This window comes from Dermacentor andersoni, chromosome 7, assembly GCF_023375885.2.
Source record: "Dermacentor andersoni chromosome 7, qqDerAnde1_hic_scaffold, whole genome shotgun sequence".
NCBI classification, from domain to species: Eukaryota; Metazoa; Arthropoda; class Arachnida; order Ixodida; family Ixodidae; genus Dermacentor; species Dermacentor andersoni.
The window spans coordinates 80,933,307-80,950,191 of NC_092820.1; the positions used below are offsets into that span (position 1 = coordinate 80,933,307).

General features: G+C 50.3%; 1 protein-coding gene across 3 annotated transcripts in view; it reads left to right on the top strand.

Annotated features, from left to right (window-relative positions):
• Spred (Sprouty-related protein with EVH-1 domain) overlaps window positions 1-16,885 on the top strand; it is a 148,393-nt gene that overhangs the window by 111,670 nt on the left and 19,838 nt on the right. The gene's annotated exons all lie outside the window — the stretch shown is intronic.

The window sequence follows — 16,885 nt, forward strand, 5'->3', positions numbered from 1 at the left end:
AGCTAGAAAGAAAAAAGAATAGCAAGTGGCGGCGGGAACTGCTGCTGCTGCTGCTGCGCAGAAGGACGCTCGTCGCAGCCAAATGCATCAGCGGAAAGAGAGGTTGAGAGGGAAAGGAGAATACGTACGAGGAAGAGAGAGAGACTGAGGCGGTTCCAGAGAATGGCCGTGCCCAGTCGTCGCCTCGCTTCCCTTCCACCAACCCGCGTAACTCCCTCGCAAGACCGTTGCTAGCCTGGCTGCTGCTGCCGCTGGCCGCTTGAATGGATGAACGAGGAACGGATGAATGGACGCCAACGACGCGCGCGCGCACAGCTGATGGTGCGCCGAGGAGAGGAGGAGGAGGAGAGCGTAGAAGCGGCGGATGGAACGAACGACGACGAAGCCGGCTCCGCGCGGTATGAAAACAACCGCCAAACTCTTGGGCTGTAGCGATCGCGGCGAATAGACTACGCTTCCGTAATGATTATGCTACTGTATACTAACTACTACTACTACTACTACTACTACTACTACTACTACTACTACTACTAAGGGCTAAACTGTGTGCTCTATCCGATTTCGCTTCTAGGACGATTCGTCCAGCAGGTGAAACAAACGGCCACTTCGGGTAGGGCGGGGTTGACCCCGTCGCCCCCTCACCACGCTTCGCCAGCGGGCAACAGACAACTTCTTAAATCCGTTCGGTGCATACTGCATACCATATTGCCTTTTTTACAAAGTTCCCCCTATATGGCCCATTGTTCACGAGACAATACGCCGTTACCAGGAAACCTATGCGCTATGACTTTTTGACATTACAACTGCTAATGACTCACAAAGAGGTGGCTAATTTTTTTTATTTTATTCTTTCTCACAACACAATACGCCTAAGTTTGGTGCCAGAGCGGAGAGCGACGCAATGATTTCACTTAGCGTGGGGCGGCAAAATCGCCTTCAAACGTAGCCGCCTCGCTTGCGCCTCCTTCGCTCGGTTCGTTGTCTGCGGCGCGATCAGCTGTCAAGGCCCCTCTTTGTAGCTGCGATTGTGCCATCACCGCATCCGCCTCGCTAGAAGACGAGAGGCGATCGCGAGCCTTCGCGTCCGTGAAGCCTCTGCGTCCGGGATGTGTCCGGGCGCGCTCGTCGGCGCGTATTTGTACAGCCGGCGCGAAAAGTTTGCCGGATACGAGATCCTCAATGGATCTAAGGAAGTTACCGGAGTCCGGGGGACTGGATTCGTGGACTGCAGTAGCGTTGTAATCCATTGGTTAGGAAAAACGCCAAGAGCACAAAATACAATGGAAGATAACAGTCACAGGACGTCGGTTAGCGAGATCTTGTGACGTTTTGCCCAACGACGATGTGTTAGAGATGTGTTTGTCACATAGCTGAAGGGGAGGGGAGGAGGGCGAGGCTGTTGTCGATGCACTATGAGGAAAACAAAAATGCTGCATGTTGACGATTACGTCGCTACCGAAGCTTCGCACCAGCAGCTAGTTAGAATATACTCGGCTGCTGAAATAATAGCGCATTGTGTCGTCACTGGTTAAACTCGGCACCATTAGGTGGCGCCACCGACCCGGCCGTTCACGTTTACATCACTTCTGGCGACCGGGTGTAGCGCAGAGGACAATGCATTTGTACGGACAAGTTATAATTCGCTATATTCGAATTTCGTTGAACCCAGGGTTTGTTTCTTTTTCCTTTTCTTTTTTTCTTTTTTGCTTGGAGCAAGTAAAACTGTGTGACAACATGCTGATCGCGCGCACTATTACTACAGTCAGAAAACTTTAATCTCGCGGCCAGCGCCCAGGACCAGCAAATAGTCAGTTTCTTTTTTTTTAATTACGCTAAGATTGCAAGATACACACACACACACAAACATATATATATATATATATATATATATATATATACACACAACCTTTTAACGATATGCCGGAGATGTTAAGCCTGGCTGATCGCCTGGCATGCTCCACCTGCTTGGTGATAGTTATAACATATACAGTGATCACGTAAACGCCGAAATAGAATAAAGGGCTCTGATAGAAGTATATGCCTGTCAATCACGTGTATACCGTTCGAAATTTCAGCACATGTACTCCCCACTACACAGGCGGCACAGATGGCAGGCAGCGTTGTATGGCAACGTCGATGCCTGATCTGCGGTGTGTACGAAATCGTATTGGATTGGGTAAACGTTATTCGAGGTCCTGCCGGACGTACGCAGGCTCTGAGGAACAACACACGTGATCGGCTTAGCGCGCCGGGTAAAATAGCGTCACGGGTTGGGCATGTATCAATCATGTATCAATCTTTATTCATGTATGCAAGGGACACCCACCATCTATGATAGGTCTCCCTTGCAGTTACGTCAAATAACGTTGCGAACGAAGTAGATTCTGTAAAATAAATGCAGGACGACGATTTCTTAAAACTGAGGGGCCGAATTCACGGAGCTTTTCGTTCGTCATAAGTGCTCTTTGTCATTCGCCGACCGCGTTCAGTGATATGTCCACCGCCAGTTATACTGGCGGCATTCTTGTCTTGCGAGCAGTCTTAGCGCATGAAAGACCCTTTCTTGAATGTGGGCCCAGTTCCTCGGGCGCGGGGGATGCGTCACAGAACGCCGAAATGTTAATCCTTCGCTGTTGCCGTCCATATACGACACCTTCGGTTTACCGTGCAAAACGAAAAAAAAAAAGAGAGAGAATAATACTAGCAATAGTAATTCTCTTTTTTTCCTGATGCAATTGAGGCATGGAACAGCCTTCTGAAAGGTGTGGTCAATACAAATGATGTTTCTGAATTCATGCGTTTACTTGATGTGCATTTATGTCATTAATTCTGAGGGTTACTTTGAGCTTCAGGTATGGTGTTGTTGTTTGGGTCTATTAATTATTTTATACGCATATGTATATAAATGTGTGCGTAGGTGTAAACTTCTGTATGCGGAATGGTCTACCTTCCTGTAATGACCCTCAAGAGAGCGTTAACAGTATCTCTAAATAAAAAAAAAAAAACTGAAATAGAAATAGCAGCGAAGTGCGAAAAAAAAAAACAGTCACAAGAAAAATATAGGCCACCGTAGGGCCGTCCATACCTATAGTCGAAAATAAGCTCCAATGAGTAAGTCTTGCAGGCAGACAAAAATACAAAAACAGACAACGGTAAAGATAGTGGATGGAATCAAGCGTCGCATAACTTATATACAACGTGCGTTGTCAGAACGCGCTGTATCGTCTGCACGTGAAAGTCTATTCGCAGGATGCGTTGCCAGGAAAGTCGCTATCTGTACAGTTACGACATTAGGGGGGGGGGGAAGAAAGATTTCGCGCGCAGTATAAAGTGATAAAAAAATGATGCACATAGAAAAAATTGTGCTAGTATACGAATAAGCGTGTACCAAGCTAATTAACTAGCGCACTCGCCACTGACCCGTCTTTCAAAAGAGACTGCACAAGGCCACCATCTGTTACTAAGTCACGAGGTGCTGTGTCAGCGTGCCCGTACCTTTTATGTGTAACCACGCAACGTGGCGGTTTGGGTGGAGACAAGCCGACGGCTTGTCCGAATCCCACGGTGTCCACCAAAAGAACGTCTATCGCGAATTCCCCAGGTATCTGGGTCGCAATTGTATTCGCTGCCGGGCGCACGCAGCACTTTCTTGAGGCAGTTCTCATTGCGTCGCATGCTCCTCTGCGTGTGTGCGAATCGTGGGAACATAGGACACCTTAGTAGAGAGAGAGAGAGAGAGAGAATTCGATGCGTGTGGCCGGTTAATCGCGGGAAGTGCGGGAGGAAGCGTTGCGACAACAACCTTGCAGATATTGTTCGTGCACGTTTGCGCTATCGACGAGCGAGGGAGCGCAACGTTCGCGTCATCGCGTGCATGCGTACACGTACAGGTGACGAGCGATTCGAGCGCGATATACTCAATGTGCATTGGCTGCCGACGCTAGGGAAACCGGACTGAGATGCATTGGGGGTATACGATGAGGGCGAGAGCGTTTGTGACGCATGCGAAACCCCCCAGCGCTTCAGTGAGGCGGCGCAACAAGCGCCGGCAGCCACTCGCTCCGTGTAATTGCGTTTGTCATAGCTGAGCACTTAGGTGCACGCGGCCTCAAAGGTTTGGAAACCGACTGCGTGCGGGACTGGACCTGACCTTTAGGCCGCGTGTACGAGCTAGGACAGGACCCGTAGCTGTCTGCCCTCATTTCGTAGCTCTAAAGGCGCGTAGATTTGGAAACGCATAACGGCGGACCTCGTTCTCCCGAGAATCGCGGTGCGCCGGCTGCGCTCACGGGAGCCTCGGAAACGGGAGGAGCCCGATTACGGATGACGTCACTCGCCGATTGTGACTTCGAAACTTTGTTTGACAAAGACTCTCCGGGGTTCTTTTGACATTAGGTCACGGAGAATGTCCTCTCCACTTGAGCTACCAACGCTGCCGCACAGCTCACTTGATATGGTAGCTGTTTGGGTGAGTTGGCACAGTATTGACCTTGTTATACGTAGCGCACGATAAACGAGGGCGAAAAATGAAATGGAGGGACGGCGCGGGGCGGGGGGTCAGGGAGCACGTAGATGAGGGCAGGCCAGGGTGTCCCTGCCTCTCTCTCTCTCTCTTGTCCCTGTTCATCGCGCGTTGCGTATATGCAGATAGTTCGCACAGCATCGCAAGCCTAATGGGAAAGTTGTGGGTTCGACTCCCACCGGCGACACTGTGCCTTGCCGTCTACTTTCATTTCCCCCTATTCTCTAGTAGCTCTGCCTTTCGATTAAATAGAGCATTTTATATTTGCCTGTGCTTTCTTTCCTTGGCTTCATTGTCTCTTGGCTTGATGTGGCTGTTGCTGACAAAAAAAGAAAAGAAAAAAAAGACTCGAGCCCCTCCGTTGTTACGCCAGATTCTTCCATCCCTCGTCCGGATAAGAGCGATACCAGGCAGCCGTTCTGACAACGACAAACAGGCATTGAGATACACGGGGCGGCGTATATCGCTCACGGGGGCACACAAGACTCACACTCGTCGCGCACACATTTCACGGGCGTGAATCAGAACGGGAGTGAGTGCCGATGAACTTGAGTGGACGCGAACATGAACAGGAGCGAGTGCCTGTTAACGTGAGTATGTATACGAACTAAAGTACGCGACGGGTGATTCTTTGAGTGCGCGGGTGACTGTCGGCAAGCGTGAGTGGGCGTGAATATGTGTGCTAGCGAGTGTACGTGGGAGTCTGAGTGGGCGCGTGGCCGGCCAGAACATTCGTTAGGGGGGAGCATCCGCTTATTCTGCCGGCATAAGGCGCCGAGATACGTGACGTCGAGCGCGCGTATAACGACGTCATAGTCATGTGACGTGAGCGCATGCGCGTGTCACATCAGCAGTTATCGGAAAGATTCGATCGGAGACGCGTCCGCCTCGCCCCTTGCCGAGCAGTACTCAGTGGCAATGTTGATTCGGCAGATACTCGCGTCTCTGTCGAGATCGCACGAGGCAGTGTTTATCGGGAACCAGTGGCCCCGAAACGGCGATGTTTTCTCATTGTGAAAGGCTGTGGACACACCCGCACGGCCGCCATTGACGATGGACGTTTGGAGTCGCAGACAATCCCTTCGACACCGTACGATTCAGATAAGTGATAAGAGTTACCGCAAAGTTGACTGGACGAAAGGGGGAGGAGGAGGGGCGAGATAACTATAGCGCAGTTTGACCATGACCTTCGAGATCCCTGCGCGCGCGATTTCTGAGGACATGTTTTGAGAGAACTAGTATCACCGCCAGAAAGGTAACAAGAAGTAGGAGAGTAAATGAAACGCGCATGTAAACCCTGAAAACGTAGAACATTGAATATTGAGTGTTTTCTCTCTACTAGTTGTGTCCCAAGGAACATACCCCCTTCCCCACTTTCTTTTTTTTTTTTTTCTCTGTGGAATTCCCTCTCTTCTTCCGTTGAATGGTTCGATGATGGGTAACATATCACGCGATGCAAATCATGCGGCAGGACGTCAGTTACACGGCTCGCGATTTCCGTCATTCGAGAGCAGCATAAAATTGCGGCGTGCATCAACTTATACTGCACGCTTCAAAGCATTCCTGTCGAAACTTTCCCCTACACGATGAGTAATAACGCAAGGCTTTACCAGTAAGCTCCTGAGCGAATACCAGCGGGAGGTAGCAGAAGGCAAACTTCCTGCCCTCCCTCCCGTGCACCGCCGCCCCACCCCCCCACCCCCTCTTTCCTCTGTGTGGCCTTTCTGTAGTGCCGACAACTCGCTAGCAGCACCAGCTGCCGTCGCTGCTTGCAGGGTGTTGAAGTGTCGAATGGCGCAGAAAAAGCAGGAAACGGTACTTTTTCTGTTATTTTTTCTCCTTTATCTCTTCTTTTTTTCACGTTTAGTTTTCTATCGCTATGTGGGCCACGGTGAACTCTTGGAGGCGAGGACGAGGGAAGTCGGAGTGAGGGAGAGGTTGCAACGTACGCAAGGAGGCGAGTCGGAGATATAGCGGTGCACGTCTGGACGTTTCGGCGCATTCCGTCGCCTCGTCGGCGGAACCGGCGGCAGGGCCCGCAGTACGAGGGGCAAGAACGCAGAAAAAAAAAAATTACAAGAAACAGTGTCAGTAGTAGACGGGCGGGGGCGCCCGGGTATCTTGCGACTGCGGCAGAAGTACTTCCCTGGGGTACAACTCACTCCACCCCCTTACCCCCCCCCCCCCCAACCCCTCTATTCCACGAGAGCCTCGCTCACGTGACGCTTCCTACGCGGCAGTCGTGGCGTGGGCGGAGGAGGCACGGGAGCAGGCACGTCCTCAAGTCGCGCCGCGTGATTTCGCCCGCCGCCGTTCGGGGCGCGCGGTTTCGGCTGTGCCGCGAACGAAGCATTCCGAAAAGGAGGGAGGGGGGCAACCGGCATCGTCTCTCTATACAGCCCCGGCCGCGTCGTGCCCACGCCTTGCCGTTCGAGTTGGTCTCGTGTGCGTGCGTGCGTGCGTGCGTGCGTGTGTGTGTGTGTGTGTGTGTGTGTGTGTGTGTGTGTGTGTGCGTGTGTGTGTGTGTGCGCGTGTGTGTGTGTGTGTGTGTGTGTGTGTGTGTGTGTGTGTGTGTGTGTGTGTGTGTGTGTGTGTGTGTGTGTGTGTGTGTGTGTGTGTGTGTCGAGAGAGATGGTGAGAGAAAAAAAAAAGACACTTTAACGAGAGAAAGGTGGAGAGGTCTGCTCGAGTGATCCGACACGAGGCTGCTCCTCCGCGCTGAGGAACGACAGATATTGCCGGGTGGGGAAGATGGTGGCGAATGGTGTGACGAAGGTGAGGAAAGGGAACGGCACAGTCCGCGAAGTGCCTGCACCTGGTTGAGGTTTGTGTGTGGAGAAGTGAAGTTGGGCACGCTGTGGTGTGAGATAGGCAGAAGTGGGAGTTCTAGTAAACGGAATGAGTGCCGAGGCAAGAGAGAAGCCGTCGGGGACGGCAAGGCTATCAGAGGTAGTTTGATGATTTAGCAAGTTTGGAGGCATAGGACGGATACGGTCTGTTCACGCACCGCAGGATCAGTTGGCTATCGCCGGGAATGAGCATAGATGGCCCTGCAATGGGGAGCATTGAGGAAGCGCGGTGACGCTCTTGCCTGGAATACCGCCGCGAGGCCGCTAAAAGCGCAAAATATTGCGGACACCAGGGCAGTCGAGCCCTGAGAAAGCGTAATTTAGAAACCGTCGGAGGACGATTTGTCAGCGGCGCGACGTAAACCTGCTTGAGATCTTGGATCTGTTTATCGTGCCAACGTGTGTCCCGGCAGCAAGACCAAGTCGGCGCCGATGGAGATGACCAGAATGGCACGACGACTTTCCTTGGCTTCTCTCATTTGCTCACGCCTCCGAATCCTGCGCTGCTTATGTTTCGTAGGCGTCGGTGCTCAAGCCTCCCGAGTATACTTCGGCGCGGCGCTTAGATTACAGAAGAAGCGTATCCCTCTAAAAAAGAAGAAAGGAAAACAAGGACTACAGTCTTGCGATATGCCTGCAACACTTCCATGTTGCGCCATGCGGTCGTACTTGTGTTTCAGTATTCCCTGTACTTTCTGTCTTTTTGGGGAAAGCGAACGTGTGCTATATAAAACATGTATAGTTGTGTCGCAGACTGTCCGCATATTTCTTATTTTCCGCGCTGTATATGCTGCCACGCTGTGCTTTCGGGACAGCTGCTTGAGGGTGGACAGTAGCATCACATTCGTTGCCGGCAGGCTTGCCGCAAAGAACAGAGTAAGGGAGAGAGGGATTGAAACGACAGAGCGAGAGAGCGATTAAAACGAGAGAGAAAGAGTGAGAGAGAGGGGTCCCTCTCCTTCCGTTTTCGTCCGAGGTATTTCGGCGGCCTTCGGTACGAGGTGCGGTGATAACTTGTGTTTCATCCTTCCGTGAAGTCCAAGGGCACGGTTTCGGCATGCCGCCCCGCCCTCCTCTAATCCCCCTCGCCCTCCCCCCCGCTCCTCCACTCCCACCCTTTCGCCTCCCTGGTGCATTCCCTTATTTCCCGTGCGCTCCGATTTCTGCGCCTAGTTACGTGCAGTGAAAGTCGGATCGCACGAATTTCAGAAACGCGATCCGGGAAACGGTTTGTGTACTGCGCTACACTGTCCCATCACGGCCATGTTTTGCGCCGCTAAATCTATCCGGGATTGCAAAGCTGGGCGATGCTGAAATGGTTGGTTTATCGGGTGTACGGAGAAGGAATGCAAGGAGAAGAAAGACGGAAACCCATGTTGAGACGAGCAAAAAAGACCTTTCATAGCAAAGATAACTGCACGAGCGCACTATGTATGTGATTACCTTTCGTCGTGGCCTTCGAGATCGCACTTGAAAGACGAGGGCAGTCTCGGAGGCCACGCTTCCGTCCATCGGAATCGGTGTCACGCACGGGATTGGATAGCTCGCACCGACCGCAGAAATAAAAAGAAAATATCGAGTTTCGCGCCCTCGGCAAATAGTCGTCAGTGTTTAGAAATAAAATTTAGGAAGCACATTTACACCGGTATTCGTTGTTCCTCGCGTCAAAGTACTCACCCGAGTCTGAGCGATCCAGGAGGTTGGCATACTCGTTAAATAGATAAATGGGTGCCCATAGTGATGAAACGTCCTTGATATGCGTACTTAGGAACACGAGAGAGAGAGAGAGAGGCTCTTTAATTAATCCTGAAGGAGTTTGGCTGGTGGTTAGGAGAATGCTCAGCTTGTCCAAGGTGCGGGAGTTAACGCTTGACGTTTCTTTCCTGATTTATGTTTGCTTTACGATCCTTACTACTCACCCTCACATCTCCTTAGGCGACTGATCCATCCTTATGATTAAAGGTTAATATCTCTCAGTGTCTTTAAAAGTACGGGGGTCGGCCCTTTTTGTCGCATGGTGCGTGCTCGGTATTTTGCCATAAGCTTACGTGATCGGTAGCTTCAACCCTACAGTGCACGGATTTCGTGAGACGGTATATGGATGATCGTTCTTTTTTTTTTTTCTCTCTACTCTTCCCGCACTTTGTTTTTGTTTTCTCACACTCCTCTATGTATTCCCTTTTCTTTTAAGAGCCGTCGGCGGTGGCGACGACGCCCATTTCTCCTGCGTTCGCGCTCGCATCCGCATCTCTCGGAAACGGGGGTAAAAGACACTTGCAGGAAGGCAGGAAGTTCCAGACCACGAAGCGGGAAGGAGGAGGGGGGCTATACTATAGCTGTGGCGGTGGGGGGGGGGGGGGGGGGGGGGGGGAGGGAGAGCTGGGAGATACGATAGAGAACAACCAGGCGGCCACGTTCGTCTCCTTTCTGTTCGCCGCCTCCTCCACGGTGTAGGCAGCGAAAATCCGGGTGCCTGTCTGTCTGTCCTTCCTAGCCGGAATCGGCGGAAACGCCGCGTGAGGCGCCTACTTCAACAGCCGTAGTGATTTTTTTTTTTTTTTTCTCCAATGCCAACAGCGGAGACGCATCGCGGAGCTCGGTGTACGAGTAAGGGGGAGCGTTAGAAGCGGGTGGGGGGGAGGGTAAAGAGTAGAGGCAGTAGCTTCTGTGTAGATGTTTTTCTGTACTGTTTCCTTTTCTTCTTTCTATCTTCTTTCTTAAACAAAAACTTGCAAGAAGGAAGTTCCCGCCGCCGTAAATCAGTGGCCATGGCGTTCCTCTGCTGAACGCTAAACGTGGCGTGTTCGACTCGCAACCGCGACGACGTGAGTAAATGGATTAAGTGGATTGTCACCATCCCTGTATACCGCCATGGAAGTACTCGACCCCATCTACTGTCTAGCGAAACTACAAAACCAATGGAATTGGCTGTTTCCAGTAGTTGCAAGTGCGCGCGGGATCTTTGTTCTTTCTTTAGTTTCATTTGCATTTGCAGAATGTAAGATTGGGACGAAAGGCGGAAGCGCTTGCGCACTTGTACGTACTTTGCTGCACGTTAAGAACTCTCAAGTCATCAAAATTAATACGGAGCCGCCCACTACACGGCGCCCCCTCATCTATCCCATTGCACCTTTTCGGTACGTTAAGCCATGGCCTCCGAGAATGCGTGACGTGCCCGCGACGGCCCTTGATCTCGGAGGCCATGGTTAAGCACAGGGTTTTTCTCTTCCTTTTTTGGTAGAGAAATCTTTAGCGCTTGTGTCTGCGGGAGCTGCGAGCACGGTGATTCAGCCAGCATACATATGAGTGATTTGATTGCCAAACTTTCCTGAACATCGTCTTTCTGTCTCCGAATAAACTCTGTGACTGTGCCTGTTGATAACCTTGAACAAAATATTAATTTATTCATTCATTTATTTACTTTTTGCCATATAACATGGAGCAATGGGAGTAGCCGAAGCGCTCTTCAATCTCTTCACGCGACCCACGTACAAGAGACCATAAAATATTGCGTTATAAGTATTGCGTCAGAAAGACGAAAGCGCAATGCATGACGGCACAATAACCTCTATAGCCGCAACGACTTCTGTACCCATTATTCCCGTGGTCGTCTAATGACTGCAGCGGCAGAGGTACTCCCCCAGCAGTTTTTACGTCGAAAGCTCTATGGGAGCTGGCGTCGCCAAGGAGGGAAGTACGCACGGATGCAGCCCGTGAAAACGGCGTCAAAGAACGCGTGCGCCTCCTCGCACGGCCCGTTGCCGTTCCGCTCTTGCTAAAATGGGCAGGCAGGCCCTCCGGGGGAAAGGGAGAAGGCGCCACCGGAAGTGTGACCGGAGAAGTTTTCAAGCTACTCTCTCTCTCTCTCTCTCTCTCTCTCTCTCTCTGGCTGTCCTCTTCTTCCTCCTTCGAACCCCTCGGCCTTGTAGCGCGCATCACGTCTTTTGGGAGACTCTCTCTTTTTTCTTTTTCCATATTTGCTTTCAGCGACCGGCGTCTTTCACTGGGAATACTTTTCTTGACGGTGCCGTGTCTTTTTTTTTTTTTCTTTTTTTTTTATGGCACGATATTATAAGAGGGGTTGGCGCTTTTAGGTGGCGCTGACTGCTCGTTCTCGCATGACAAACAATATGAAATCACAAAAAAAAAGCACTTTAAAGCACAGAAATCACAAAAGAAAGCGCCTGGAAAGAAAAAAAAAACAATGCAGTCTGAACACAGAGCACGAACACATGCGAAGCTCTGCACACGCTACCACAAAACTGTTTAATGTAATACAGGAACACGCACGAACATGTAAATAAACATTATTCTTCTTCTTTCGCGCCACTGGCCTTCTGAAGGGATCGCTGTGTCACACTCTGGTCGACGTGGACGGCGACGGTGTCGGAGCGTCTGTGCATTTAATAGAGAGTTTTAGATTAGGGGTACGCAAGCGTTGCGACCTGCTGGCGCTTGCGTCCCCCTAATATAAAGCTGTCTAATCTTGTAACTGCGTTGCGTTGTGGACAGACTAAATTTCTGACATTGCGCTAGTGTCGCCGTCGTCATCATCATCATCATCATCATCATGAACGCTTTATTCTATGTCCTGCTGTGGTACAGAAAGCGCCTCTCGCAGTCCTGTGAATACCCTAGGCCCCCTTCCCCGTTTACCGAACGTAACCTTCATAGGGTGACATATTTTGTTTAGATTGCGTTCCTGACGCAACGTCCGCTATTTCTAGAATTCTGTGTTGAGGGGCAAGGGGGAAAATGTGCGCGTATATGTTATGTGTAGCGCAGATGAACAGACGTGGCCACGTTTTCAAGTTACTCTGAAATGACTGTCGAATACGGCCAACTGCGAAGAATAAAGCTGTCAAAGTAGTCGAATGCTCTTTGACCTGTGGCTTGTCTGTACACCCTAAAACATTAAGAAAAATCAGCAAAAAAAAAAAAAAGACGCACGCAGGAAACGCACGAGAAGACAAGAAAGAGGCTTCTTGTATGTTTCCTGTGTGCGTCCCTTATGTCTTTTTTTTTTTTGCTGGTTTTTCTTAATGCAATGCACCAACTTGCCCAACAACGTGTTTTACTTGAATACCCTGAAACATTACGTAGCGCATGGCCGCAGGATGAAAGAGCGAAGTGAAGGATCAAGAACAACATGGCACGTGCGTCGCGCGCAGGTTTCCTATTCTGTACTCCGCCGTCAAATTCAGCGACATAGTCCAATCCGCCATCTTATCAGCATTGATTGGCTCGCAGGGCTGTTACGGCATCTCTGATTGGTTCGGCAGCGCCCTCATGCAGGAAATTGACAGCGTCCGGAAGAGCGTAACGGTGAACTATATATGGATGAGCGTGAACACGCGTTTATCTCTGTAACAGAGCAGACGGCAGTTAGTAAGGGGTTGTTTATTGAACTGAGCGAGGAAGGAAGGAAATCGCTGCTGAGAGGCGCACTGTAACCGTCTAAATCGAGGGCCTGAACGATGGTCAGCGGAGAGGAATGGTGGTGTGGTGGGAGTAAAGGACAGGCAGAGAAGATATTGGGCCAGGGAGAGACCTGTACTATGCATAATATTTACTAAAAGCAACTTGGTCATCATTCCTCCCGGAGTGTTCGGTCGCACTGTCACTTCGTTGAGTGCCTTTGTCAGTCACAAACAAACGATAGCATGGGCGAAGTGTAGCCGGACGAAATTGTGATGCGGTCGTCGTTTAGTGTCTGATCAATCGTGTAGCGTCTTCCGATGAATTACTTCTTCTTTAAACAGCCGTTTGATCGATATCCTTCCATTACATCTTGATCGTCTTTGCGAATAGAGTTTTGTTAGTTATCAGCTCTTGTTGTGCCGTCCATACCTTTCGCATTCTTTTGCCGTGCAAGCTGTTTCAACGAAGTGTGGTCCTCCAAGGATCCCGCGATAACGCATTAACGCTTTTTTTTCTTCTTCTCGCGTGCGCCCGTTTAGTTCGATCTTAAAGCAGGGGCAACGACACGAAAGATGTCGCAAGAGAGGGTGAGCTCGCCTCTGACCTTCTACCCCCTCCACCTCCTCCCCGCCCCCTAGTTTGAGCTGTAGCGGCAGTTCAAATGCGAATGGCGAAACCCGCGAAGGGCCTCTTAGGTGTGTTGACTCACGCATTAAAGGAAAAACACAATTGTCGGGGTTCGTAAACATTCTGTAAGCTTTATATACACGTACCTGTAGATGCCTGATGGAGAAAGTCTTACGAATGTGGTCGCGAAAACCTGTGGCGACTTAATACCCCGCAAGTGGCCGTTGTTGACGCGACCTGCAATGGTGGCGATGCGTTTTTATTACGGCTCCGATGCCGCTCAAGACGACAAATGTCGTACCAAATGCTTTGACAAACACCCTTGCAACATTGTGTTTGTGTACGAATGCGACGGTGTTATACGGATAAAAACTGGGCCGTGGGTGTTGTTGTAACCCTGCTTTTAACGCGGGCCAGTCCTGGAGGCAGTGAAGTTAAAGGCGTGGGGTTAGTTCCCGATACCAATGCACGACGTGTCCTCGTAAGCGCTTTAATGCGGTGGCGTTATCCGGATGAAAAGTTGGCCTTCGGCCACGTTGCGAAGTATCTCCCGAGCGGAGCAACATCCAGGGAGCGGGAAAAGAGGAGCAGCGGAGTGATGTGACGTAGAGGGGCACGTGACTGGAGGAGCGGCGGCGGCGGTTGCGAAGCTGAAGCTGCGGGCGCTGGATTGCGCGTGCTCGTCACCACACTGCGCTCTACGGGGTGGTTCTAAAGAGACCGACTGTTCGTTCATATTTACTTATTTATTTATGTTTTGCAACCAATAACACGCGTCGGCGACTTGATAATAAACAAAATGCTGTAGGTATATATTGGGTGTGCGTGGTTAAATTGCGGCAGCTATGGTCAGTGTATAGTGAGTTCTATAAAGACGGCTGCATGATATGTCATACGGTATTAGATGCATCTTGCTTATGAGCAGCAAAGCAGACGCAGTCGTTGCGCTGTTGTGTTTCGGTTCACGGCGGGTGACGTCCACGTTCGCGGGCAGCAGGTGGTATAGGCACCAGCAGATCGCAATGGCGTAATAACTCACACGTGACCACGAGTTAAGGGAAGTCCTGCCATAGTTGACAGGTGATCATCGAATGATAGGTTTTCGGGATGCCATCGCATTACAGTAACGGGAGTGAAGCGTGAAGGCAGACCTGTGACCTTTTACTGCGCCTCGAGTAAAAAAAAGGTGACGATAATAATTGCGCGGAAGCTCGACGAGTCCCTCGCGTGACACAACGGCGAGCAACTGTTGCAGGCCCGGCATTGTTAATACAGGAACAAGCATTGTTCCCTCTCAGTCCCGCTGCGACGGAACGTTCCAAAATGGCGGTGGCTTCAGCGCCGTCTGGCTGTATAAGTGAAATGCGGCCGACTTGGAACAAGAAGCGATTCGCTCTTTCACTCTCGGTTTCGTTACAACGTAGCTTCACTGTGCTTCACCAGACAATTGGGACCGCTTACGCAGTTCTTATTCACTGGTTTGCTTGCAACATCTAGAGCAGAATTCACCCAAAAACCCAGCAACCTGGATTGACATGCCAGGCGATCAGCGCGGCTAACACTCGAGCATATCATTAAAGTTTGTTTTTCGCTCTCTTTCTTTCTCTCTCTAGAGCAGAAAAGCAGCTTCACTTTATAGCGGAATGCTTCGTTTTAAGGAAGGAAAATGCGCCGTCTTTCTCTTTTGTTCAAACGTGGTTTAGCTGCGCGTGGCCGCACAATGGCAAATATGCTTGAGTGTCTTCTCGGCCCGGACCTTTGTTCGGTGAAATACTGAGCGTGCCCGTTGTAACAAGCGCGTTTGATTCATTTCTTATGCTCGCGCCTCTCCGTGGCAACGAAAGAACTGTGTTCTGTTTGTTTTGTTATTAACGGGTTCTTACGTTTACGGTGTGACGCAACTATACCAGACAGTAAAGAGCTTTCTTTAACGTGGCTTACCCGTCTCCTGATATTATTTTTTTTATTATTTACATCATACTGCAGGCCGTGTGGCCCAAGCAGGAGGGACAAGTTAACACATAAAGAAATACGCGCACAAAAGGTGGAGTTGCAATATATAATACTTAGGAAATGAAACAATATAACACAAAACAGCAATGTTATTTAGGAAATACTAATAGTATGAGTCAGAATTGATTCAGGGCAGTTCAGATGATGGAAAGGGATGAGGTTCCATTCTTCTGTAGTTCGAGGAAAGAAAGAAAATTTTAAGGGGTTTGTCCTGGCAACGTAAGGGGAGAGAGCGAGAGGGTGGGAATGACGGGTTTTCCTGGACGCAGAAAGAGTTATGTATGGACTAGGATCTAAAGAAAATTTACGGTTTATGAAGGAGTAAAGGAACTTCAGGCGTATTATTTTTCGCCTGGACTCTTCTCGGCCGTATTTGGAAAAAATGAAACGTATGGTTCTTCTCTGTATCCCTCCCTTCAAGGGCGTTAATGTTGATTTTGGTAAACGGGTCCCAAAGAACGCAAGAATATTCCAATTTGGGTCGAATAAAACTGATTGGTGACGAGCGTGCGTGTTGTTACCGCGCGTTTGCTATCATTGTAGGTTGGGTTGCAAGTCGAAGCTTAGTCATCGATAGGCGACAAGGCAAGCGCCGAAAGAATCGGAGCGAGTATTAGCGCTGGTGAGACACCGGGCAAGAACACGAGTAACGACACGCGGTTGACTTTGTTCGCAAGCAGTGCTTCCACCTGCGGTCTACTTTCTGATGTGCTTGCGCTGACATTTCTACAAGAAACGCATGACACAACAGTTATGGTTCCTAATTCGCAAGGCAGCTCGTACGGCAGACCTGTTGGCAAGACAAGGCGGCGGACGACCTTAACAACGAACATATCAGGAGCGAAGACGGCGGGCCAGGGGCGTAGTTCGTATACGAACGAGAAGATACGTGAATTCGGACTCTGGTGCGAGCCGCCTTCCGATGTCGGGCATTTCTTATGACGTCTCCTTTAGGCGGGGGGTCCCTGCGGGATATAGTGGGAAAGGAACTCCTCTCTTTGCGGAAGCCTCCTCTTGCGTCTTTGATCTTCGTAACCGACGAGACGCCCAAAGCTCCGTAACTACCTATGTGTGACAGCGCGCCTTTGTGTACTTGCATGTCGCCGTTGATGCCAAACCTTCTTGGGCCCTCACCGAGAAGAAGCTAAACTACCGTGAAAACACGTGCAGATTGTAGGTTTCGTTTATTTCTTGTCTTCCATTGGTAAATCCCCTTCGCATCACCGATGATTCGTTGCAGAATGGTGTATGGTGTATGTGGACGCACTTAGTGCCCTTTCCAAATAAAAAGTGTAAGAACTAGAGCGCTGAGAAAGGAAAGGTTGGCAGAAGATACATCGCCAACGTTTCTTTTCTGTCAACGGGCAACTTCTAGTCTCTGTCAACGAGAGCTTTAGCCTTGTTGGTACGGGACTGCTAAAAGAGAGACAGAGAGAAAGAGAGAAAGTCAAAG